This window comes from Acartia tonsa, chromosome 2, assembly GCF_053477335.1.
Source record: "Acartia tonsa isolate MP-2025a chromosome 2, ASM5347733v1, whole genome shotgun sequence".
NCBI classification, from domain to species: domain Eukaryota; kingdom Metazoa; phylum Arthropoda; class Copepoda; order Calanoida; family Acartiidae; genus Acartia; species Acartia tonsa.
This window is the reverse complement of record NC_137261.1, coordinates 15,102,697-15,130,395: the sequence shown is the minus strand read 5'-3', so window position 1 is coordinate 15,130,395 and position 27,699 is coordinate 15,102,697. Positions and strand designations below refer to the sequence as shown.

Here is a 27,699-nt window from a genome sequence, read left to right as displayed (position 1 = left end):
TTTATAATTTAAATAGGTAGAAACTGAAATATTATAATTATAATCCTTAAAAATATGCAAGGTGTTTTATAATTAAATAAAATTGATTCAAATATTTTTTTTTATTTTATGTGTGATGAAATAAGGCGGAGTCATTGAATATTTCATTTATCTCCACATGTTTAAAAGAGGCGGAGATATTAATTTTTAAACAAACACTTTGAAATACCAAATTTACCCAAGGATCTAAAGGGATAAGACAATGGCCGATAAATTGATGTAAATCCTCAATCATGAAACACAAAATTACTCCTTCTGTAAATTACAATTAGTGGTTGAATAGAAATAGGAGAGAAGAACTATAGTGTGAACCCCTTTTTCGTAAATCTGACAAAGGAACTCCTCCAGCTGACAAAAAACTTTAAAATATATGATTTCTAGAAAGCTAACTTTATATTAACCCATTAGTGCCGAACCGGGTTTTAAAACCCGGTGCCAGAAAATGTAAAAAAAACCGGTTTCCGGCTTCATAATTGCATCATTCTCAGTATGAATCCCCCCTCTACTACCCTGGCTTTCATTTCCCCCTGGAGCAGGCAGTTTTGCTTACTTCCGTTTGCCGGTATAGATCAACAAAGTTTGAAAATCATGACAATTCAAAATACCCCATCTAACTTTTTTGTTTTTATAGTAAAGTCGCTGATTTTTTTCGTTAAATCTAAAGTTTATTGACAAGTACATCTATTTGTGAATTCGTTTTATTTAAATTATTATTTTTTATATGATTTTTTTATCGTTTTTTTACGCCCTATATAGGCCCGGTTTGGCATTTCCATTTTGAGTCTGAAATTTTTATTACCCGGTTTCACTAATAGATCTTTTTTGACAACAACAACAAAACAGGGTTTTTTTACCCGAAATCGCCGGCTAAACACGAAATTTGAAATAAATCGCTTCGTATTATACTTGTAGCTCTTTAGATTACATGAGGTTGTGTAGTTTTCAATTACGGATCGTATCAAAGTTCTAAAAATTGTTCATCTCACTTTTGGCGTTCAAAAATTACATTTTTCGATTTTTGGTCAAAATAACCGGGTTTATACAGGTCAACCGGGTTTTAAAACTGGGGGAAAGCACCAAAAACGGGTGTTAATGCCTGGTTGGTATTTATGGCCAAGCCGAACCGGGTTTTTTTGCAACTTTCCTGTGCACGCCACTAGAGCAAAACAAAAAAATACAAATTCCGTTTTGACCATTATAAAGCTTCCCTGAAACTTACAGCTCGATCGGCCCATAAAAGTGGCGCTCGGCACTAATGGGTTAAGGAATTCAACAATTCATAGCTAACTTATTAAAGGATTTGTAATATGCTTTACACTATACTAGAAAATAAATTTTAACACGATATCATTTACGTGAGAAAAGCTTTATCTTAAGAAATGCGACTATTTACAGCTGACTCTTTATATGAACAAAATGAAAAAAATATGCCCTTTCCTCTTACACATGTGTGTACAGTGTATACACAGTACAACGCTAGGTCCTGTTGAAAACATAACGAACGTACTGTTGAATTGCTATTTGTTGTTATTTTATTTTTATATAACTTATTTCAGGGTAAACATCAAACAAATTATGAATTTATGTATTTTAAATGTTTATAATAGATACGAATTACGAATTAAAGATTATAAATCATGTACATTTGAAGTCCGAGATATTTTTTTTTGTTTTAATAGAAACTCAAGAAAAAAATATAATTTTTTTAACTTAAATTCATAAAGGTATTTTTATTTTTTTACAACGATTGCAATAGATGAAGCATATTTATTATTAATGCACAGATAAACATAGATGTGAAACAACAATATAAAGAACAGCTCTAGTTAACTCTAATGAAAAAACTAGAAAACGTCAGTTTAATTCAACCAATGAGATTTCATGTATGCTCCGATGCGATTCATTTATTGGCTCATTTAGACATTACCTCTCTTTCTTAGTACCTTTATTAGTGGTTGAAACGTTTGGACACTCATTTTAATGAACCAACCAATCCAAATTCAATAAAATTTCCTGGCGTTGTTAAGTCAAAGAATACAAAAACGTTATCATAAAACTTTGGGGACAATGTCCCTTCTCTCCCTGAAATTTACCTAATATTTTTTTTATTTACTCAAGAATTTTCACACAGCTGAAACATAATTATGAGTTTTATATTAAAATAGGCGGAGATTTTGAGTTTCATATAAGAAATTATATTAAAATCTTTTAAAAAGGGGATAGTTAATAGTCATATGAATCTTTTATTTTGGACTTTTTTACATGGTTGATAAAAAGAAATTGCTTTATTCACTTCTACAAGATACTGTTAAAAGTCTTCAAATTCAAAATATATTTAGATTAAAGTGACTTTTTTCAATTTATATGGGTGAAGATTTTCTGTAACTATTAGAAGATTTGAAAAATACAAACATATTTAATATATAAATTCGTCTTTTTACCGCTGATCTAAAATGATGATTTTCCCAGGAAGAAAAGAGACATTGGGCTGTTTTTTACTCTAGTCCCCAAAGTCCAAAGTCTTAAAATATCTTTTATTAAATTTTGATTGGTTGGATGTCTAAACCACTAATTGTAATCTAGAGAAGCGGTAATTTTGTGTATCATCATTTGGGATGTTCATCAATGTATCGTCCTTTGTCTTATCCTTTTAGATTCCTGTGATTAACCACATGGAAAGAGGCGGAGATTTCATGGATATTACAGATAAAGAATCTTCAATGTAAACATAATGAAAAAGGCGGAGTCTTATAAAGTTTTCACACACCTGATTCATAATAAATGGGCGGAGTTTCTAATCAAAATTTTAGATAATTAGTTTGTTAAAGTAAATATGATGAAAAGAGGCGTTGTCTTTGATAAAACAAACATCTTTATACAGATAATTAATCCTTGGAACTATTTTCGTTATTTCTTATACTTATCCTTATAATAAAGTAAAAATCTCTGTGTTTTTGTGTTTCGTTAATCGTTATAAACCGAAGGATCTAGCTAACCGTTGAATCAAAATGATTCTCTTTTACAATACAGATTTTCATCCTGGGAAAGTTAATGTGGGGAGGAGGTTGTTAATTCAACCCCTACCATCTCAAGTATCCCTAGATGCCTCTAGGAGCGTAGCCACAAGTGGAATATAATTTGATTCCTCTAACTATTCTTTTTAAAGTTTTGATAAAATATTCTAATGTAGCAAAGGCAATCTCTGAGATTGGAGATGCGATCCTCAATTTTCAAATTCTTTGAACGTACATATGAGACTTTTACAGAAATGCTTCGCATCCACGACTATCTATCTATGCTTGATATAAAGTTAACACTTTATAGATCATATTATGAACCTTTGATTGACACGTGCCCTGCAATTAACTAGTAGCACTCAGGGGCAAGACACAATTACTTTAGCTAGGCCCAAGGCATTATTTGTATCAATTTATGCATTCATAGGCCTATCCTTACCTATATGACACCATATATAGGTAACGCTAGCCTATTCGTGGTAATCTGTATGTGATTTGCTAATAGTATATGTTTATTAAAGATATTATGTTTATAGTTAATGTAATCTTATAAACAACCAGTTCAAATATGTATGCCTACAACCATGCCTGATTTACGTCACATATTAACACACAGATATTTAATTGCACAGACAAACACTAAAATCCTGGTCCAGAGCTAATGTTATAGCATGTACCTCTTGAATTTATTCAGTTATTTACTAACTCTCCTACCATCAACTTCTCTTTCTGGCTTTAAAAAGGTAATGACTTAGTTGTTTGGCATGCATTGTAGTTTAAATTTAGGCCCCTTAGTACTTAGCATGAATTGAGCTCAGGCCTTATGTTAGAACTCTAACACTTAGCACAATTCACTGCTTGGGACTTAGGGCACATTTCTGTCCTACTCTACTTATAATTTTAACACTTATCCTGTAAATATTTCCATACTTAACTTATGCACTTGTGATATAAATACACTTTATAAAAACATTTTCCTTCCTTAATACTTAATATACTTATATGATTCTGATCGAATATCAAAACCAACCATTTATTCTTAGGTTAAAGCAACCTAATACTTCGCGTGGGTCTTTTGTTGAGCTTCCACCAGCTCAACCAAATTCGTATTATACTTGTGGGAATAGAGGGTTAAGCATTCTAAATAAGCGAACCGACGATGAGAATGTCTATGTGTATTGCATTAAAATTAGGATTTAGTAGTACTCATAGAAGAGCGGTCTCCATACCTAACTATGGACAAACGCCCCATTCGCACCCACAATGGTGCAACTTACCGGTTGTATCTTGAAAAAAATTTTACTTCATAAATTTTTTTTTCTTTTTTCCTTACCGTACCCGAACCGCCTAAGGCAGGTATTTTTACCAAAATCGAATAATTGTAGTTATGGCAAAATCGGATTTACCAAAACCTGTGATACTATTTGAGAGCAAGGTTAGGACTATGAGGCGTTTGAAGAGATAGGGACTGAAAGGCACGACACAAATGCAATTGAGAGCCTCGTGTACGAGCAGTTGCACTAGCTGACACTCTAGAGGCCCTAGAGAATGCTAGCATATTTGTGGCCATTGGTCGCCGCCCTATAAGGACACTCGCACTGGTTGACACTCTAGAGGCCCTAGAGAATACCAGCACACCGGCACCTCCATGTCCGCCTCTCTTTAGTAAAACACTTGATTTGGAATAATCTATGATTGAGCTATGTGCAAAATTTTGATTTCTGGACTTAGTCAGAATTTTGAAATTTAGGAGTTGTGCTAGGTGGCGGAGTATATATATATAAATCTTCGGACTTAGTATGATTTTTACTTATTCGGGAATTCTCTAAGTGTTGAAATACTTGAATCTTTGATACTTAAACTAGAACTTATTAAGAATCAAGCATGGAGTAACTTTTCATTTATAAGCTATCAAAATACTATTTGGAAAGGACCATTTTGAACTGCCTTATTAAATGAAAACTTAGGAGCAAATCCTATAGAACACGGGAAACGCTGTTAGTTGGGATACATATTGTCTTTGGAGCCATGTTTCTGAAACAATATGCCGAAAGCAGTTAGTACTCTTGAGTCGTAGTAAAGGGCCAAAAGATTATTACAAACTTGTAGCATTTATACTCAAGTTAAACTGTACTAATACTTTGGTGCCGTTAGAACCGATTTTCTGAGATTTGCACTTACTTATACATGCCTAGGACTTATATTCTTAATGCAATTCTGATTTATACGCGGATGTATCAAAATAACTATTGCCTCCAAAAATTTTGAGTTAAACAAAATATTTCAAAGTCTCAAAGATATTCTCAACATCGATCGGTCGGAATGATATAAGTGTAGACAAATTGCTGTATGCAATCAGAGAAATAACTCCAGAGACTTCCTGAGACTCTGAGCAAAATATTCCACTTTTGGACTTAGCACCATTTCTATTTCTTTTGTTACAGAGAGAATCTCGAATTTCTGGACTTATAGTAATCTCTATGAAATTGTGAACTTGGTTGGAAATTTACCAAAATTCGGACTTGTAATAATTACGATTTTTCCAACTAGATTAACAAATTTCATTTACCACACTTAAAAGAAAATTTTGTCTAAGAGTATTTTTGTCTTAGCCAAAATATTCCAATTATGGACTTAGAGAGATTCTATTTCTTTTGGTGAAGGATAATTCTAACACTCTAATACTTTATAATTTTAAAATCCTTAACTTAGCGAGATTTGCATTTAGTCAAAATATTCCAATAGTGGACTTAGAGTGATTCTATTTCTTTTGACTTATAGGCAATCTCTAAAGTAGCTTTGTGAATGAACTGTTAGGAAATTTCATCTCGGACAAAATACTCCACGTCTGGACTTAGAGTAATTCTATTTCTTTTGTCTCAAGAAAAAAAATTCACTAATTTTGTACTTAGCATAATTTCATTGAAAGGTTTTGGACTTAGTCAAAATTCACTAATTTTGTACTTAGCATAATTTCATTGAAAGGTTTTGGACTTAGTCGAAATTCACTAATTTTGTACTTAGCATAATTTCATTGAGAGATTTTGGACTTAGTCAAAATTCACTAATTTTGTACTTAGTATAATTTCAATAAGAAAACTTTTTTTGATTTAGTCAAAATTTATTAATTTTGCACTTAAAATATTTTCAGAATTTTTTTTCCCTAAGCCGAAATTTGTTGATTTTTGTACTTAGAATAATTTCATTAGAAACTTTTTGGACTTAGTCAAAATTTTCCAACCTTGGACTTAGAGTGATTCTATTTTATTTTGACTTAGAAAGTTTTAATTCAATCTTAACTTAGAAAACTTTTGCTTGTATGTTCCTTACAAATACATACATAAATACAATAAACAGTTCACTCAACAATAAGTAGGACATGAAAACTAAATTTTTACTTGCTTTGTTAATGCTAACATTTCTATTTCATGTACCACCAGGATTCAGCAGTGAAAGTGAAGACAAGTTAATTACTAGTGATAGTGACCATTAGTGATATAAAAGTATAGTCAACAATATAGGCCCTATATGTACTGAATAGCACACTTTAAGAGACAAAGTTCTATACACCAAACGCAGCAGGAGGTTGCAGCAGCCTACCTTGGGAGAGTAGGACGTCTCTAAAAGAAGTAGCAGAAGTACTACGGAAAAGTACCCTACTGTCTTTAAATATCCGGAATCATAAACTTTTTTATATCGAGAAACGTATGTTTACTTAGGCTTACTAGCACATAGACTATAACCAAGTAACATAAAAGTGTGTCTACATATAGCCCAGAGTTTTTATAACCTAACAAATTACTTTTAGATAAGTTAGAAAAAAAGTGCACTAAAATCAGTCAGATTAGTTTTCAAAAAAGTATAAGTATTGTTTAATTCAAAGTTGATAGGCTCCTTTGAAGTTTGATTGACAACCTCCACATTATAGGTTGGCCACCTAGTGTAGGATCTCACACTTCCTCAGAGTAAACTTGCACTTGAATACTGTATTACTACTAATTATAATTAGATTACATCCGGTCAGATAATTTTGAAAACAATCTTTACATATATAAATATAGGAATATCTAAATTGTATATCCCACTACAGTTATAAGAATTGAAGTCATAAGTGAAGCCCCAATTTTGCGCAAATTACGTTATAGGATTGGAAGGAAACCCCTAATACAACTATAAGTAAGAGGTGGCGAGATCTTTGACATTCAGGCAAAATTGTTGCAATATTATTAGAATATAGACGATCCTTTGGGAGTGAACCTTAGTAAGTTATATTCATAATAGCCTTACAGGAATAAGTAGATCGTAGGCTATAAACACATATCCTAGAGTGAAGTAAGAGTTCAACAAGGATTATAAATTGCTGTTTCTTTTCTCGACAACCATAATTTGCTAGGAAAGTCGACTCCTGAGCAAACTAAAAGTTAATTTGCGATAGTATATAAGCATACCCAAATTAACTCCGCTGCAAACATTACTTAACTTAATAACCAATTTGAATAGCTAACTAGCTCAAATTGACTCCATAAATAAAACTATATAAAAGTTAAGTAGGAGTGTTTCTACAGTTGAGCTTAATTAAGGATAAGGGTGCATTAGCGCACATCTTTAGAATATCAATCAAAAGCTCACACGCACGTATATACGACGTAGAAACAACTATAGGTGAAGCATATATCATACCCATCTATAACTAAACACAATTTAAAGCAAAGAATTGTTAACTTAAACAGATTCTTGATTGTTTTAAACTATACTCATTATTTGTACTCCTCTCGAACTCCCGCTATTTTTATCATAAAAATAGTACAACATTCCACTGGCATCTAAAAGAACTTACAATTAGTTCTAAGACTTTACAACTATTATCATGTCATCTGCCCGCAAGCAAGGCCAGCAGGATGATAAAGCTGGTAAGGAAACCACTCCTTGTCGGGGACGCTCGACAACACCTGGTATAAACACCCCTTCAGCTGATACAGACATTAGAGACTCCGATGCTTATGAGGAAATACAAATATCCAATCTAGAAGAATCAGAACAAATTGGCAAGAGGAGTATGAGCCCTGAAGTGAATGCAATATCTCTGGCCTCACTATCAACTCAAGCTAACTTAACAGACTCATGGAAAACTGTTTCCCGCAGGCAGACAAAAGTAGCAGAACCAGCAGAAGAACTTCTACTCTCGCAGAAACTGAACACAATACAACTTGGTAGACCTAACACGAGTGGTTCACTTGAAGTTGGAAGGAATCTCTGCACAAACTGTACAACGAGTATAGAACACAAGAGAATCCACACCACCAACACTTCGAAATCTAAAGAGAGAAGAGCTAACTACAGAGACAGACAAATTGCCAAAATAGAGGCCATCTCAAATTATCATAGAAGAAAATCCACCGTTAAAGAAATGGCTACAAAATCACCCAATCCCAAACCTCATCACAGAGATAACAGGGACAGGCATTTTCAGAGGAATACCAAGCGGGATTATCAGGCTTCTTATAGGTTATCACCTGGACGCTACTGTGTAGCATGTGGACAATATTCTCACAACATATCTGATGGATGTAGATTATTATGCGATGATACAGGGCGGTTATACCCAACGGTATTGACATCAGCTTTCTGTACAAACTGTTATAAGACATATGGTAAAGAGTTATACCATTCTCGACACTTATGTCCTGGAAGGCCAGCCATGATGGAATTATACCATAGTGGTAAGGTGAAACCTAGTGGTGTCTTCAGGCAAACATATGAAGACTGGGCTAAAGCCAATGCTGAGGAATCATCTAGAGATTGTAACCTCAGTGGAATCACAGCTACCACAGCGAAAATAATTCCCAATGAGCCTAAAGATCAAGTAAGAGATAACATTACACCAACAAAGGAGGAAGAAAGAAAATTGTACCTTCATTGCTCTGGTTGTATGCCAGAAGAAATAGATTGTAAATATGACTATGATGTACGCATGACAGCTTTACTTGACTCAGCAACAGATAAAAACATCATATCAGCCAGGTACTATAGCAAGTTGTTTGGCATAGTAATGAACGATGATAAAAATCAGCTGGAAGAAAGTCATGATCTACCAGTTACATGTGCAGACCACAAGATTCCCGAACCCAGAGAAGTAACTCTCATGATTCGCCCCACATCACTCTCAAGCCGTCATTACCCAATTCCCTTTTCAATTGTAGCTGAAGACCATGAGGATGTCGCACCTCTGATAATTGGACTAAATGGTATTAGAAGCCTACAGCTAACATGGACGCCTGTCACAGACAAATACCGGTTAGCACCGTGTTTGTATTCTATTCTTCACCCTGAAGGACCGCTGAGCAGTATCTTCTGTTCTGAACTTGAGCTCCAGCTCTGTACAGGAGTAGTTAAAAAGATCAAAGCTAAAGAAACCCAAGTGATAGTAATGAATATCAACCACTTTTTCAACCTAGCACCTGGAACACAAGTAATCCTCAGCGACGATCATATTTCAAACGAAAATGCAGGAATTAAAATCTTACCTGGACAAACACAACTCATTATCAATGATGATGGACAACTCAGTGGCAGAGCTTTAATAATCAACAACTCCAATCACACTATCACCAACACAGTTATCACTGGTTACATAGAGTCCAGCGACCAATCTATTGTCAGAGAGGTAGTCGTTGATTTTGACTTCTCAGGATCATTCATATATGGACTACCTATGCTACCAGAAGTAGACGAATCTGATGACGAATTGGATCAACTTGCCATAGCACGAAACACGCCAGCTATTAATTAGATCACTCTAATTACTAGTAGCCAACCCAATAATACTCTTATACCAATCTGAAAAACAAAATCAATAATTACATTGATTAACTTATTAAGCTGATAGATACACTTTAATTCATACAGCTATCGAACAAGGGCACTCACATATCATGAGTGATCTTAATCTGATTATCATCTTAATGCTAAATAAAAACTCCAGTCTCATCTACTCCTGAATACAGTAAATTCATTGAACACATAGATGATGTTGTAGAAATTAGGTTAAGGTGTATGGTCAAGATTGAAAATTTCACACACTACTATTTCAAAAAAAAAAAGAGAGAGAAACTTGAATAGTAATATAGCTAATGTTTTATGGCATAATTCTAAAATCTTCATACATTCACATGTAGACAAAAGAAAAGGTCCTGAACAATCAACAGTGCCAAAATACCACTGGGACTTTGTCTAAAGACTATCATTACTTGTGAAGCAAACTTTACACTAAAACTCAACCTAAGACAGACAAGACAAAATTGTAAAACAAAAATATATATATTAAGGACATGACCTAGATAGTACACTCCACCCCAGGAGCCCAGTATACTTAGGGAGTATCATTAAATTGATTGAACTATCTAAAACCGAAGTCAGAATTACTGAGCATACATTTTGAATATTCTGAAGAAAGTTGTGGAGAATACGCACATAAAAGATAGAAAATTTAGTCTGAGAAAATTTCACTTACCTTGAAAAGTTGTAACTTTTCCTTGGTTCTAGGTTTACATGTCTATCGCAGTATAAATTGAAAACAAGCATAGCAGTTTTCAAAAGATATATGGACTTACAGATTTTACTGAAAAAAAAAAAAAGAGACTTTTTACGCGCATATTCACAACAATAGGCATAAATGAACCTATAGCACATTCGATCTCACTTATACTTTCGGGTTGGATGAGCTTTTGTCTCAATCCTAGCACAATGGTGAAACTTAGAGGACACTAAGAAAGTTTGGCAATTGGACCAGTTTTGGTAGAATTAACTAGCACATTGACATGTAAAATAACCCTGTCAAATAAGGCTAGTACCACCTCTAGCTTTTATGTAATAGTCTTATTATACACTGCATTATCAGAACTCACAGACCACTTTTATCACCTGATCTAATCTTTATATGAGCATACAATACTATATCACTCCTGGTGATAAGATACCAAGCTTATCGTTGCATTTGCAAGCAAGGGAAAACAGTATTGAATCGCTTGAATTTAAATTTTAATTATCTCGAAAACCCTATGAATTATAATTCCCAAGTAACCTTGCAGTTAACATTAAGTCTAAGAAACACATCCAGGATACTTAACCCATCAGCCTTTAATAATGCCTGAAACATGTACCCAAAACTATGCTGCGGCAAAAGTGCATCTAATTTGTATATAATTGTGATAAAGACAAAAACTATCGATTAGGATCTGTACGAACAAAACTATATTTTTAATGCTCTTATTTAAGAACACAGCAACAGTATACATTGTGATATGCCACAATTTCACCCATCAATGATTTTATTTAAAAATCTAGTAATTAAGCAAAAACCATTGCCTACCCTCAAAGAAAATTTCAATCAAAACAAGATTAAGTTTTCTTTCTTGCATATTGTACTCAGACTTCTTTAAAAACTTTAAACTTCAGAACTATAACATAACCCAAATACCAATGCATCTTGTCAACAAATGATTAACAGGCATATTACAGTTCTAACCAAATTAGATTTGAACTGCTATAACAGCAACACAACTAATAATAATACCATAAAATATTTAAGTTATAAACCATATGAACTAATTATAACTCATACTATAAGAAGGGAACACTTTTGCTCTTCTTTCCTTACGCGATATTATATGCTGTACGCAATTTTTGATAAAACAGGGATATTTAAAAGTTTAAATAATAAAACTCCCCTATATCTATTTTAAACTGTTTTTAACCTATTTTTTTATCATATATCAAAAATATACTATGACACCAGTAGAATCAGACTGCAGAGCCCAAATTTGAATTAAGTCCCCAATAAACTTTTTTTGGGGGATTTAAAAATCAATTTTATATGTTGCTGTGATCATTTTGATGGAAGCAAAAGCATTTTTTAGTTTGGGGTTAAATTGTTTCTTACAGAACAATTTGATGTGATTCAGATTATATCAATACAATAATAAAAACTCTACTCTGTTCGATGCAAATAATTTTTTTCTAAAACAATAATTTATATAGAAGAAATTTAACATTAAAATAAAGCATATTATTCTGAAGTCTGAACCAATTAGAAGCCTTGTTTCATTTCAGTTTTTTACAATTCAAAAAAGAGTTTTTTCACAAAGTGACTTATTTCCAATGTAGTTAAATAATTTTTATTTAATTAAAATGAAAAGAATGAAAACTATACACATAAAAGATACATGCTTTTTAAAAATATTTAAAAAAATAAGTTTGAATAATCTTATATTTTGTCATATTTGTATATGTGACAAAAAAAAATTTGTTGTATTGCGTAAACGTTTGTTGTCATCTTTCACTATTTAACCCTTTACAGCCAATTTTTTTGTGTTTTAAATAAGTGATGGAAAACAAGCACAATAAAGTTAATTCATTGATATATTGTAAATAATTAAGTTTTTAATGAATTAATTTAGATGAAATCAAAAGGCCTAATTTTACTCTATACCAGAATACTATATATATGAAGCAAAACACTCTAAAAGCTATGAATTTTACCCAAATAAAAAAAGACCTTTTGCTCTGATCAAAAAAGACCACAGCAACAGTAAAATTAATTTTTAAATCCCCTCAAAAAAGTTAATTGGGGACTTAATTCAAATTTAGGCTCTGCAGTTTAATTCTACTGGTGTCATAGTATATTTTTGATATATGTTTTAAAAATAGGTTAAAAACAGTTTAAAAGATGCCAAAACCTGTTTTAATTGCTAACTAAAAATAACATTACAACTAAAAATCACATAAAAAAAATATAAAGGTAAACTTACAGAAAATTCATGAAATTAACTAAATACTTTCCACGTAAACCAATCCTAATATCACACATATCCTCTCACAGTATTAATAAATTGCAAGTTTTCAAAATAAACATGGTTGAAAGGAGATCTGATATAAATACAGACAAGTTAAATACCCTTTCAAAATCAAAGAGTTTCAAACCAATTGGCTAATATTTTGACACTTTCATAGAGAATACAAAAGAGTAATTATAAAGTCTTACAATAAAGTCATGGACTAAAGATAATTAACTAAACGAGACGCTTCCGCTTATAATTTTGGCCAAAGCAAATTCTGCGACTAAAAATAGGTGCACAGTCATCCCTTTATGCACAAATAAACAGCAGAATGACTGTCATTATAACAAAATGCAAATTTAATTAATACAAAGCCTATAATTCTGCACACGTACAGAATTCATATCCATAAAACATTAAACATAAATTATAATATCAGATTTCGAGAGATATAAATCAAGTCTAATAACAATCACTTGCATTTCCGTTTACCCTGTAAACTCGGGAACAATATAATAGTATGTTATTCTAATCTGATAACAGATATATCATAATTTATGTAGAATTTTCCCACTCAAGGTTATATATCCAGTGGTAAAATTTACGTCTTCTCTCTTGACAGGGGGAGACCAACCATATACAATACACGTCGACTAAATAAGTCGATCCCTTCAAAAATATTTATACACAAAAATATATAAAAGGAAAATTGTATATGTATAAGTTTTGAATCTGTATAATCTAAACAGAGTCAAACGTGTAATACAAACTGTACAAATATACGCATGTCACTGCGTAACCCAATATATACAAAATTGAGTTAAAAGTTAAAATATCTAATGCAAACTACGTAAATCACAAAAGCATAAAATATTATTAGACAACCTATATATATATGCCTTGAATTAAGATGAACTTGATTAGTTATTAAGCTTATAACCAATCTACATACAAAAAAAATATGTCAAAAACTTTAATTATAGTTAGAAACCGGAAACGCCCACTCAGGATCTAGCAGTAGCGAAAGTGGGATAATAAATAGATTTTGGAAAAATAAGTTAGTTTATCATAGAACTCCAAGCAGTGAAGACCTTAACTATTAGTGTAAGTGTACCAGTCAGAAAAGTAACTTTTGATTGTGGATATAAGCATCTATTAAATAAACTTAACTGTTTAACAATGTATTCTAAGATAATATTAATAATACTAAGTACGTACTACTATAGTACAACAGCAGACACAATGACAGACTTGATACCCACTCACTATCAAAGTGGAGAATATATAGGCTACACGGCTGTAGCAATTCGATCCATTCAAGTTGATATATCTGTAGACAATACAGCGCCTGAAATAGCAATCTATGATGGCCTGAAGACTCAATTAGACATTAGCTATGATGGACGCACATTCACTTCAGCACAAACTAAACTTATAGGCAAGTTATATACCAAAAAGATTAAGGACTTGCTTAATGAAGTAATAAAACTTATCCGCAAAATCAAGGAAGCTATTGAAACAGTAACTCCTTTAATAAGTTCTAACAGCATTGAAGTGACTAATAACGTAAATAAACTTTCTTATAAGCTAGATCATGATAAGTTTGATTTTACACAGTTATTGCTTGCGGAGATAGTACCACAAATTGTAAGTGGTATAATTCTTCATGCCAAAGCAGCTAACTTTGTGCAAACAGCAGAATACTCTTATGTTGATAGCTTGAGCAACTTAGCCATCACGAACTTAGAAGAGCTTAAAGCAGACTTAAACTTCAGACTTACTCTAATTCAAGATCTTGCAAAGACAGACATCACAGACTCTATTAAAACTTTTGTAAGGCAAGAGCTTAACTTGGACTATACTCATAATCTTGGATTGGAAGTCCAAAGTCGTTTAAGTGGTGGTACCACATCATTCACCACTATCCTATCCATGGAATTAAGTTCTGAGCCAATAAAAATCTACAGATACGCACCAATTCCTTTTGATGAGTGCTATATCGATTCCATTTATTACTTGGATAAAACCAAAAGAGTTTACAGACAATCTTACTATAACGCTTATCTACCGGTTGAAGCTGACCAGTGCCTTAAGGGACTACTTAGCGTTAATGAAACATTGATAACCAAGCACTGCCCTTTGGCAAAACAGACTTATCCCTACGCTCATGTGCAAGATGGAATTGTCTTTACTAGCTTGAGCGAGAATACTAATCGCAGTTTAGAGAATGCATCAATAACTATTACATCCACTCCTTTTATTATAACAGGAGGATCATATAATCTCACATTGGGAGATACGATCGCACAGTTCGCATTAGGATATGACCGACAGACCACGGCACGAACTTTACCATTTGCGTCAGAATCACTGTGCCCACCAAAACCTAAAGAACCATTGACCATTAGAACTATCTTCGCTCATATAGAAGAAATAGCTATATACGTGTCAATAACAATTATCATGGTCATAATATTAGACAGGATCACTACATTCCTAGTCAGACTCTTGAAAAGAATATTGAGAGTATTTCAGAGGAATTTGCGTATACGCGGTAGAACGCTTGTCCCTCAACGACCAGATGCACATCATCATAACCTAACGGTAATCTACGGCAGGAGAGGTCATCCCGCCGCGACTACCGCTAGTTATCGACCTAGAAACTCAAACAGAATAGTTAGATAAATATACAAGTTAACATGATTCCTATGACTTAACTTCTAATGCATCCAGATGGAAAGACTTACGGACATTCCCAATGATATAAAAGACTTTGCCAAACGGAAAATATAATACTCTCGTAGTTACCTATACAATATTGTACTTATATTCTTGTACGTTCTTATAAAAATCTCCACGTTATTATTATATGAGTTATCTAAAAGGGTAATGATAGAAACGGTAAGAAAATAAACCACATATATGGTAACTATGATACCAAAAGAACATAGTAGGTAATGTTATTACTCATTTAATTGTTATAAAATAAGCGAACTTTAAAATTAGGCTAAACGCTTCATAAAGGTAACAATTTAATTTAATCATTATCACTACTAACGTGACAAACGAACAAGTAACGCTTATAGAGTAAGCTACGTAAATAGGATCTTACACAACATATATTAAACCAGTAATTAACAAGTATATATGTAACTTAACATCTCTATATTTATTTTAACAAAAGTAGATAATCTTTAGAAAAAGGTATAAAATTTTGACAAATATTTCTCTTTGATGAAAATTATAAAGTTAAGACAATTTCGGAAACAGAATATAAACTTTCATTTAACAAAATCTTTGGAAAACAAAATTGTGATAATAAAAAAGATTTCTGACAAGTTTTAACAAATTTAGTTAATATATTTCTTTTCTTGACTTAAGCTGTATACTGGCACATAAGAAAAAATTCCGAGATCATTAAAAATAATTGAGCAATAAATGCAAAAACTTATATATATATATAGGCACACAGCCTATCAACGACTCTACTTGAATCAGGAAAATTCTATTTGGTGGAAATAAAAATTTAGATTTAACTTTAATGACAGGCCTAAGAAAATTTTACCCCGAAACTTAAGTTTTACGGCTATTGTAGTAAGAATTAAAGGGATGTAAAGTTCTATAGTTTTGAAGAGGAATGATATATACTCTAAACCTTAATAAGTTAAATAATCTTCCTTAATGAAATTACCCGATCAATGAAACTACTTTAATTGCTCAAATATTAAAATTTACAAACAGTCTTTACATATCTCTCTTATAAGTACTTGAATAAGCATATTTGAATAGCTTTGTCTAACGTCAGTCCTTCAGTCTACTTAGATATTGGTTACAAAAAAAATATATGCTATTTACAGGTCCTCTATATATATCACAGCACAATTAAGATTCACGATTAATGCACAGGGATGGATATAAATGAAAGATCAGAGAAAAGGTACTGAGGCGCAAGTTCGATTAAATATCTATATACATAACCCTTAAAAGCTAACAAGAATGAATACATTGTGATATAAGGCTGAAAATTAAAATTGTTAATATAATATTGAGAAAAGAAATTTAGTTCAACTATGACGAAAGTAATTGAGATTACACAAAATTTTAAATTAGGGGAAAGAGAATACAACCTTATACCATTATCTCCTTACATACTAAGTTCCTTACAAGCTAACATGTAATGATATAACAAAATAACAATGGTGTAAATTATTTGGTCTTGTACAGTATAAAAGTCATAACGTCTAATATTTTACTAAATAGTAATCACTATTTTTGACTAGTTACATAGATTAAGAATTTTGTCACACGTGTCTGAGCAGTCTTTGTCTAATAAAATTTACAATGTCTATGACCAAGCTAACATTCGCCACTTCGGCGCGTACTCTTAGGGCCGGCAGAACCCCGTCGCCGAGGGACACCTTCAGCATCGGACTCCTCCCTGCTGTTATCCGACGAACGCGCAACTGAAGTCAGGCTAGCCGTCTCTGAGGCAGTCTCTGGCGGAAGAGATGGGGTGGGAGTCTCGACTGTAAGACACAGCCGCTCTAAACCTCCAACTACTCTCTCTGGCAATGGGAACCGAATCTCACTACCCATGGAACCGAACTGGCTGGATGGTATATCAATCTCGAACACGTTCACCAGAGGAAGTGTAGTTTCCGCTTCCTAAAATAGGAAAAAAAAAAAATTAGTTAAAACAGAACATCTTAGCAAATAATCAGGGAGAAATATAATAATGCTTACCCATATAGATAATTAAGCAGCCCTGATACTTTTAGAAAATTTTTATTAACTCCGCTAAAGTCATGATGCTAACCAATGGAACGGGAATAGCACCATGATTAAAATAACTTATTGTATATACGCATAGCTAAAGTCACCAAATTCTTTACCTCAAGTCACGTAGTTTTGGCGACTAATAATATTAAACGAATGTAGCAAACTTACCGCTGAAAGGTCCGCTGCAGATGGGGAATCAATGCGACTCAAGCATAGAGACGAACTATAGCTGGATCCTTCTGCAGACCCTCCAGAACTGGGTGGGCTAAACCTTAGCATGTTTGTATAGTGTTCCTCCAGATTGACTGAGTTGGTCGCCTAAAATATAATAGATCTTATTAATTTAATCGCAACGCCAACAAAGAATCTAGGAAAATCAGGAAATAAGAATGCCTAAAATCCTGAAAAGTTATATGATTAGGTAGCAATTCAACCCACTTTATACTAGAATTAAAATCTTAGATCGGTTCAAAAATGCTTATGCAACCATACATTTTAAGATTAATACTCTACCAATAAAAGAATTTTAGTTGCAAATACCTCTAGATATGTGTACAAATATACAGCCTCTTTCTGAAAATTAATAGAAAACTAAAGCATGGATACTTACATGTAAACGCTCTGTTTGATCAACGATCAACGGACGGAAGCCAGGACTTCCCGTCGAGGCTTCCAATCCCGCAGGCACATTACTTCCAGTAACTCGATCCTCAGTGGCAGACAGACGGTGTACGGCAAACAGCCCAATTCTGGACCTTACTTCTGCTGGAGTCAATGGACTAGCAGAGGGAGCCTAAAACAAAAGGAAAACATTAAAGTCTTGATCTAACATTTAAACCCCAATGAGAAACGTGCGGCACGAGCAAACTCTTAACCTTCCCAGAGGGAAATAATATTAGGTTGCTACTTAAGATTTTAGTAAATGTTAACTGGTATCTCAAATTAATTGCGGTAACAGAGCGGATTTCTCTGGCGACATAAAACGACGACAAACGGTGAGCGATATATATGGAAGAGCCGAAAGTCAACGTTGAGGAAGTGAGAATAGGACAGAACAACCCTGCAACAACATGATGCTTTATTAGACAAAACGGGTGGCTAGAAAAAAAAATTATACAAAACAAAAAAAGAAATATACAACAGAAGAAAACTCACCTGTGTATCTGACAGAATATCATCAAGCTCAGAGGACGCGGCTTCATACATGGTGTCCGACGGCTCCGCAGTTGGCGACATAGCCCCAGATCTAGTCCTGTTGGTCCTGTTACCGCAGTGAAGAAGCTCAATGGTCCTGACGCCTATGTTTCGGAGGCGCGTACATACATCTCTTATCCAGCGAGCCAGCGACCTGTCTGAGGTGTTGTCAATACGTGTTAGAGTCTCAAGCCCTACAGCGCCGAAGAAGACCACTATGAGAGCACATGAAAACAAGCCTAAACCCAACAACATGTTAATTAAGCCATCCATGTTGAATGTGTCCAGACTCGTCTTCTGGTCTCTCCTCGACTCGGCAGACCCAGAATCACCTCCGGCAACATCGTCACCAATGTCACCGCAGGAGTTCTGCATCACCGAGTTGAGGAGAGACCAGATGATTTGTATCGTTCTACTAAGCATCAGTGAGAGATGCTCGTTGCCAAACATCTCCCCTTGACCCCTTTCGGACTCTACAGTATCAAAAGTACTTGTACTCCCATAGTCATCGACATCAGCAAGGCTTGGCATCCCAGACTGGTCGCTGTACACTGAACTCGAGTCGTCTAAGGAGTTTTCAAGAAACGAGGAATTGGCAAGAGTGGCCGCAGCCGCCCTCATTGATTCCTCGAATCTTTCCTTAATATTCTGATGCGCGTCCAGGCTGTCAGGCACATACATTATGAGCGAATGTAAATTTAAAATAGAGGACTAGTGATTCTGAAAGGCAATATAGTAAAGTTAATTTTATGAAAAAGACTGTACACACGAATTTTTTTTGTATTCTAAGCAACTATGGTTGAACCTCCTAACCATTGAAACTTTGATTTATCATCTAAAAGTAAAATTCTTTAAGTTAAAGAATATGTAATTAATCTTACATGATTCAACGCTTAAAAATAGCTATCGTTAAGCTATTCAAACATTAAAACTTTGTTTTATTAGATTCAATTAAGTTAAAGAATATGTAATTAATTTTACATGATTCAACGCTTAAAAATAGCTATCGCTGAGCTATCAAAAACATATTCATTATGATGTATCAAGCAATTAAAAACTTATATACTAGCTAAATCTGAATATCTTCAATGATGTTTTAAAAACACTTTCGATAAAGCTAGCTAAATATAATTTTTGTAAGCGATCATTTTTTAATATGGTTGAGTTACTCGTAACATAAATAACCTATCAATTAACGTCATTATACTTGAATTAAGTAAAAAGAAAATCTTATTTTAAAACCTATAGTAAAATTGTTTTAGAAAATTTGAATCAGGACTCAATAAGTTTTGATTATAAAAAGGGAATGCTGTAATCAAAAGTTAAAACGAATAGAATGATGGAACATATCTGTGTCAATATAAGTTTTGTTTACGACGAACGAATTTAACTTTTGCAGACGGAAAACGTAAACAAAACAAGGTACGTCAATTTACCTGATGACTCAGATATGTCCTATCAAAACTACAAATATTATATAAAATAAAAATTGTCATATATCGAAGATGTACCCATATTGCTTCTAACCCACTTTCGTTTAAAAATACAGTGATAAAGGCCTTATCGACGAAGAAAATAAGATTCTTGAGTCTTAAATAGCGGCTAACGAATGCAATAATGGGCATATCAACAATCTATAACATAAAAACATTCATATAAAACAAACGGGTTACTATATTTTATCACTTTTATATAAACTCTCTTGGAATTTAGCGGTAAAATTAAACACTCGAACGCAAGCTCCGCTCGCAAAGACAATTATTATATAAATGAGCATAATTACTGGGCCGCCAGCTTTTTATAACCTCGCTCAAATCCAACCCCTATCACTTTTGACCGCCCAAACATAAACAAAGGGTTGACAACTTATTGTTACGTAAAATTTAATTACGGACGTCGAACGATATATTTTGTAGATATTAAGTCTAAAAGGTACACTTGATAGCGACGTAATGTAAGATATTAGTCTTTAAAATGATTAAAATTTATTCATGTTAAAAATAACATAAATACAGCTAACGCCAACAATGGTATAAACCATATGTACATATACAAAATATACAAACAAAGGGTTACCAACTATTGTTAGTAAAATCTTATATTTTTACATACATACGAGTAATGTAACCAAAGAAAATAATACGATATGTAAATACTAATTGTACTTATACATTTTATATAAAATATTGTTTATATTCAGGAAACAGTTATATTTAACAGAAATAGAGATAACTAACCAATCCATTATAGGTCTATCTGTAACGAAAGAATTTCTAGAATATCCCAGGGATAAAAGGATTAATAAAAGATTATTAAAACTTCTTTTGTTTAGATTACCATAGCCAGGATACCCCAAGGAACCGGTTGGAGCACGCGCACTAACTCTTTTTAGGATCTACCATGGACCAGCCTGGAGATAACCTAGATGATCATGGAGTATTGGAGCCCTACCACCACCCTACCTTGGACGGATTGCGGTTGTGTTCCTGTCAACACCTTGACACTATAGATGAGAACAACAACATTATCACCACACCAGAGTACGATGGATTCTCAGAGAACCTGTCCATCACCATCAGGAATTTCTTGTTAAATACAGCCCTGAATACCACAGAAGATAGTAGAGTGGAGACCGATAGTGACATTAGCTCCAGCAGCACACTATCCCTCTCTACAAATGACCTCAACCAACTCTACTATGACCTGGAAAATCACTCAATCACCTTGGACGAGAATGGAAACGAGGTAGCACAAGTGGACGCCCTTGGCTACATATCTACCTCACCCCCAACCTCAACCTACACTTCGAACGAGAGCACTTCACCACCTAGTTCATCATCAGAAGAAACTGAACTATCCAGAATAACCAACGCAAAAACATTTATTGATGTGACAATGTTAGATAAAACTAAACCCCTCAAGAAAAGAATGTATTCTATTTGGGAGGTTTATCATCTTGTATACCCAGCTATGAAAATACGCAAAGCATACTTTCTTAATGGAAAGCGTATTTAACTTAGCTTGGAATACATTATAGTTTATTATATATGCCTATATACTGGGACTACTAAACTTTTTCTTTTTCTCTTTTTTCTTTTTTAACAACTTACCCCCATTGGAGATGCGATCCTCAATTTTCAAATTCTTTGAACGTACATATGAGACTTTTACAGAAATGCTTCGCATCCACGACTATCTATCTATGCTTGATATAAAGTTAACACTTTATAGATCATATTATGAACCTTTGATTGACACGTGCCCTGCAATTAACTAGTAGCACTCAGGGGCAAGACACAATTACTTTAGCTAGGCCCAAGGCATTATTTGTATCAATTTATGCATTCATAGGCCTATCCTTACCTATATGACACCATATATAGGTAACGCTAGCCTATTCGTGGTAATCTGTATGTGATTTGCTAATAGTATATGTTTATTAAAGATATTATGTTTATAGTTAATGTAATCTTATAAACAACCAGTTCAAATATGTATGCCTACAACCATGCCTGATTTACGTCACATATTAACACACAGATATTTAATTGCACAGACAAACACTAAAATCCTGGTCCAGAGCTAATGTTATAGCATGTACCTCTTGAATTTATTCAGTTATTTACTAACTCTCCTACCATCAACTTCTCTTTCTGGCTTTAAAAAGGTAATGACTTAGTTGTTTGGCATGCATTGTAGTTTAAATTTAGGCCCCTTAGTACTTAGCATGAATTGAGCTCAGGCCTTATGTTAGAACTCTAACACTTAGCACAATTCACTGCTTGGGACTTAGGGCACATTTCTGTCCTACTCTACTTATAATTTTAACACTTATCCTGTAAATATTTCCATACTTAACTTATGCACTTGTGATATAAATACACTTTATAAAAACATTTTCCTTCCTTAATACTTAATATACTTATATGATTCTGATCGAATATCAAAACCAACCATTTATTCTTAGGTTAAAGCAACATAATACTTCGCGTGGGTCTTTTGTTGAGCTTCCACCAGCTCAACCAAATTCGTATTATACTTGTGGGAATAGAGGGTTAAGCATTCTAAATAAGCGAACCGACGATGAGAATGTCTATGTGTATTGCATTAAAATTAGGATTTAGTAGTACTCATAGAAGAGCGGTCTCCATACCTAACTATGGACAAACGCCCCATTCGCACCCACAAGATACCCCTAGAGGCTGGTGGCGCTCAACCGATGGCAATTAAAAGCAGATTTGGCGAAAATTTTCATAAAACAAATATCTTTACTTTAAATCCCTAAAATTATTTATCGCCATGATTAAGAAATCAATTGAAATTACATTTAAGAAGTTCAAATAAGGTCTCTATATTTAAAATTTTATCCTTTTTGTCATACATGTTATGTATAATTTAAATGGGCGGAGATTTTAATAAAAAAAAACACCTTCTGGTTTTAATCCCCAGAATTATTTTTATCGCAATTTCTGATAATTAAAAGTTCACATAAAGTCTAATAATTAACAATTAAAATTACATTTCAGAAATTCAAATAAGGTCTTTATATTTAAAATTCTATCCTATTTGTCATACATATTAAATATAATTTAAATAGGCGGAGATTTTAATAAACAAACACCTTCTGTTTTTAATCCCCAGAATTATTTTTATCGCAATTTCTGATAATTAAAAGTTCACATAAGGTCTAATAATTAAGCTTACAGTATGGAATTTGTATTGGCTATGGTGTAGTTAAAACAAAAATTGAAAAGTTTCTTTTTTCATTTTTAAAAAATCAGGTGCTTTCACCCAAAGTATGCTGGTAAGAAAGGTAATATCAGCATGCCTAATCGTTTAATTAATCAGCATTTCCAAATATTTATGTCAAAATGGTTACATAAATAAAATTTTAAACATAACTTACTGTCATTTATAAATTCAGAGTGTCTAGGTTCCTAAATTATACCTTATGATTCTAGGAATCTGCATACGTGGTTCAAACTTTGATGGATGATTCTAACACAATTAAAGCTAGTCGTTTGTCAGAGATAAGTTTCTCTATGAAAAAGATATTCTGCTTAAGTCCACATTTGTCCAATTAAATTCCACACTAGGTTAAGTGATGAAATAAGGCGGAACTTATTCTAAATTAAAACAGAAATACCATGCAAAGGTGTTTCATAAGATTATCTTTATTAGAAATTTGGCCGCTATCTAAGATATTATATTTGTTTGATTAAGAAGTTTAAACTTGTAATTAAAGGGATAAGACAATGGCCGATAAATTGATGTACATATCTAATGATGATACACAAAATTACCCCTTTTTACAATTAGTGATTGAAACGTTTGGACGCTCAAATTAAAGAACCAACCAATCAAAATCCATTAAAAGTCACCAAAGTTGTCAAGCCAACGAATAAGAAAACGTAATTCTAGTGTAATAAACAGCCCATTGTCCCCCCTCTCTCTGATTTTACTTTCTGTTATTTTTTTCAAAAAACCTATTATTTTCAATTTACCATTCCATACCATTGTATTATCAATAAACAGATGCTCAAATATTTCCGCCTTTTTGTAACAAATATATCCCTGTCATGTTACATGGAGGGAGGGGATATTGGGCTGTTTATTACACTAGTCCCCAAAATAAGATTTTTACTTTTTTTTATTTTAATGTAACTATCTAGTTATTCAATAGTTTCAGAGTATTTACACAGCAATAGCGTTTTAATGGGAAAGTTTATTCCATACTAAATTTATAGGGTATAGTCCCTTTCGTGGCAACGCACCTTAAGGGGCGATTCTTCGTTTTTTCACAGTAGCTTTTCTCCTATGTCGAGCCCCTGCGATGGTCTCTAACCCTGCGAAGCAAATTGCCTAACCCTGTGGGGCAATCACCTAGCCCAATATAAGCTAAATTAACCTAAATCAAAAGCCATTTTAAAAACACAACGAATCGCCCCTCAAGGGGCGTTGCCACAAAAGGGACTTTACCCAATTTTTACATTTCCCATGAAATATATTGACACTAGTGGGCTCTGAATTCAAAGGTGCTAGAATTATATAGCTTAAAACTATCCAAAGACTTTAATCTGAAAATAAAATAGCATAAAACCATCACGGGACCTATGTGACCTATCAGTTCAGTAGTAATTGAGATTTTAAGCTTCAGACAAAAAACCTTTACTAATTTATATATTAGGATTATTGTATACACACCCACGCACGCGATTTCTTTAAAATAGGCCTGAAAATATGCACACACACACACACATGTACATTCAACAACATTCTTTTCTATTCTTTCTTCCATTGTCCTATTCAATAAACAGGTTCAAAATAAACAATTTCCATTTTTTAGGGGGGGAAGGGTCAAAGACATATTTTATTATATATTATAATATATTTTTTCTATACTCAAATTTTTAGCATATTTTGTAAATACAATTAGAATTTTCTTTGATAAAATGGTATTCCTTTCTCGTATTCATTCGAATCCGGTGGATAGAAACCGGTTCTCATCCATACGAAAAAACTATGTTCAGCATCAAATTATATCCAGCTTTCTACGAATATAAGAATGTACAGTCATAAGATTAAAACAATTTTTTTTAGCCCGTGCCTTCGGCACCTCGGGGCTAAAAAACTTGTTTTAATCTTATAATTGTACATTCTATATCCGCGGAAAGCCGTTTATAATACGATGAAAGAAATAACTATTCTTAAATTCTTTTTCCAAGCTTTATTTGCTTATTTATCTGATCTTCACATAATAGGTTTTTTATTCCAAATATTTGCTTTGCCTGAGCCTCTAGGATTTTCATATTTTTTTTTACGAGGGTTGGAGATAATTTTTAATTTAAGGCTGTATCTCTGAGGGTGGTAACTTACCCCCTTCCCTCCAATTAAAAAAACATGTTTTTCATAAGAAAAGGAAAAAAATTAAATTTTTCCAATAAATATCATATTTAATTAAATGACATGTGCCTTAAATCTCTGTCTCTCTCTCTCTGTCTCTGTCTCTGTCTCTCTCTCTCTCTCTCTTTCTCTCTCTCTCTCCCTCTTCTAAATCAACATCTTTATCTCTGTTGTATGAAATGTTTGCCTGTATGACATGTGCCTCAATTCTATTTATTTTATGTTACACATTTATTGACAATATGTCATATTTTTATAAGCGTAGCTATTCTAAAATGACCTAATGCGTCTGTAGCAATTGAAAATGGTAAGCTTTACTCGGCTATTGTCAGATATTACTGGCAGATATTTTTGTGAAGGGTCAATTTACAAAAGAACCTCTATCTACTCATTTTGACCGTCTATACTCTATTCTTACCAATCTATCTAATTGTTATTCTGTGGTCTACAGCGCGCTTTTTAATTAGACAGTAAATCCTACCTATGTGCTAATCTAACTAATTATTATTCTATGGACTAGAGCACACTTATTATTAATTAGACAGTAAATCCTACCTATTTACCAATCTTTCTAATTATTATTCCATGGTCTAGAGCACGCTTATTAATAAGACAGTAAAACATACCTATTTAACAATCTAACTAATTATTATTCCATGTTCTACAGCGCGCTTCAATAGGACAATAATCCAACCTATTTACTAATCAACTTATTTTTCTGGGATCTAGAGCACGCTTATTTATTAGACAGTAAAACCTTCCTATTTATAAATCTAACTAATTATTATTCCATGGTCTACAGAACGCTTGTTAATTAAACAGTAAATCCTACCTATGTGCTAATCTAACTAATTATTATTCTATGGCCTAGAGCACACGCTTATTAATTAGACAGTAAATCCTGTAATGTTTGTTCTATGTTATAAAACTAAATCCACATACAAATATTGATCTATTAGTCAGGGATCTTAGGGGATAAGACAATGGACGATTCATTTATATACATTTTCATCAGTCATGGTCAAATCTATTGTAGCTGAAAATTATCAGTATATAGGCAATTTACAGTGAGGGAGGGGATATTGAGCTATTTATTACACTAGTCCTCAAAGTTTTATAATGACATTTTCTTATTCGTTGTCCTGACAGCTTTGGGGACTTTTATTGAATTTGATTGGTTGTTACATTAAGTACAAGCCTTTCAAGCACTAATTGTAATCTATAGAAGGGGTAATTTTGTGTATTATCATGGGGGATGTACATCAATCTATCGGCCATTGTTTTATCCCTATAGATCCCTGATTAATTTATCTACGTTTATTAATGTGAGGTTTTTGCCATCAATATACAATATTTTTTTAGCTATTAAACATTTTAAGTAGCGAAGCTGCTCTATAACTCTACAACTTTGGGGATTTTTAAGAACTTTAATCGGTTGGTTTATCAAGTTAAATATCAAAACTTTTCATCCAATTAATGTAATCTACATAATGGGTGATTTGGTGTTTTTTGGGATTTACATAAATTATTGGCCATTGTCTTATCCCTTTGGATCCCTGAAAGATGTCTCTTAACAGTTTCTTAATGTCAACATAAGATGACAAATTTATTGAAGATTATTATCATACAGGGATCTAAAGGGATAAGACATTGACCGATAAATTGATGTATATCTACTATTATGATAAACAAAATTGCCACTTCTGTTGATTACAATTAGTGGTTGAAAAGTTTGGACACTCAACTCAATGAAAAAATCAATCAAAATTTATTAAAAGTACTCAAAGTTGAGCCAACGTTTTATAAACCATTATTATAGGACTTTTGGGACTAGTGTAATAAACAGTCCAATGTCCCCTTCCTCCCAGCAAATTTATTATTATCATAACTGTTTATTTAATAGCACATGGCTAGCTTTTTTTTAAAGCGAAGCT

General features: G+C 33.1%; 1 protein-coding gene across 4 annotated transcripts in view; it reads left to right on the top strand.

Moving 5' to 3' along the window:
• Window positions 1-2,321: 2,321 nt before the first annotated feature.
• The window catches only part of LOC145305445 (uncharacterized), a 344,737-nt gene continuing 319,359 nt past the window's right edge, over window positions 2,322-27,699 (top strand). For all 4 annotated transcript variants that reach the window (XR_013874599.1, XR_013874598.1, XM_080147092.1 and 1 more), the window contains exon 1: window positions 2,322-2,342. The gene's annotated coding sequence lies outside the window, so the exon portion shown is untranslated. The remainder of the gene's footprint in view (window positions 2,343-27,699) is intronic.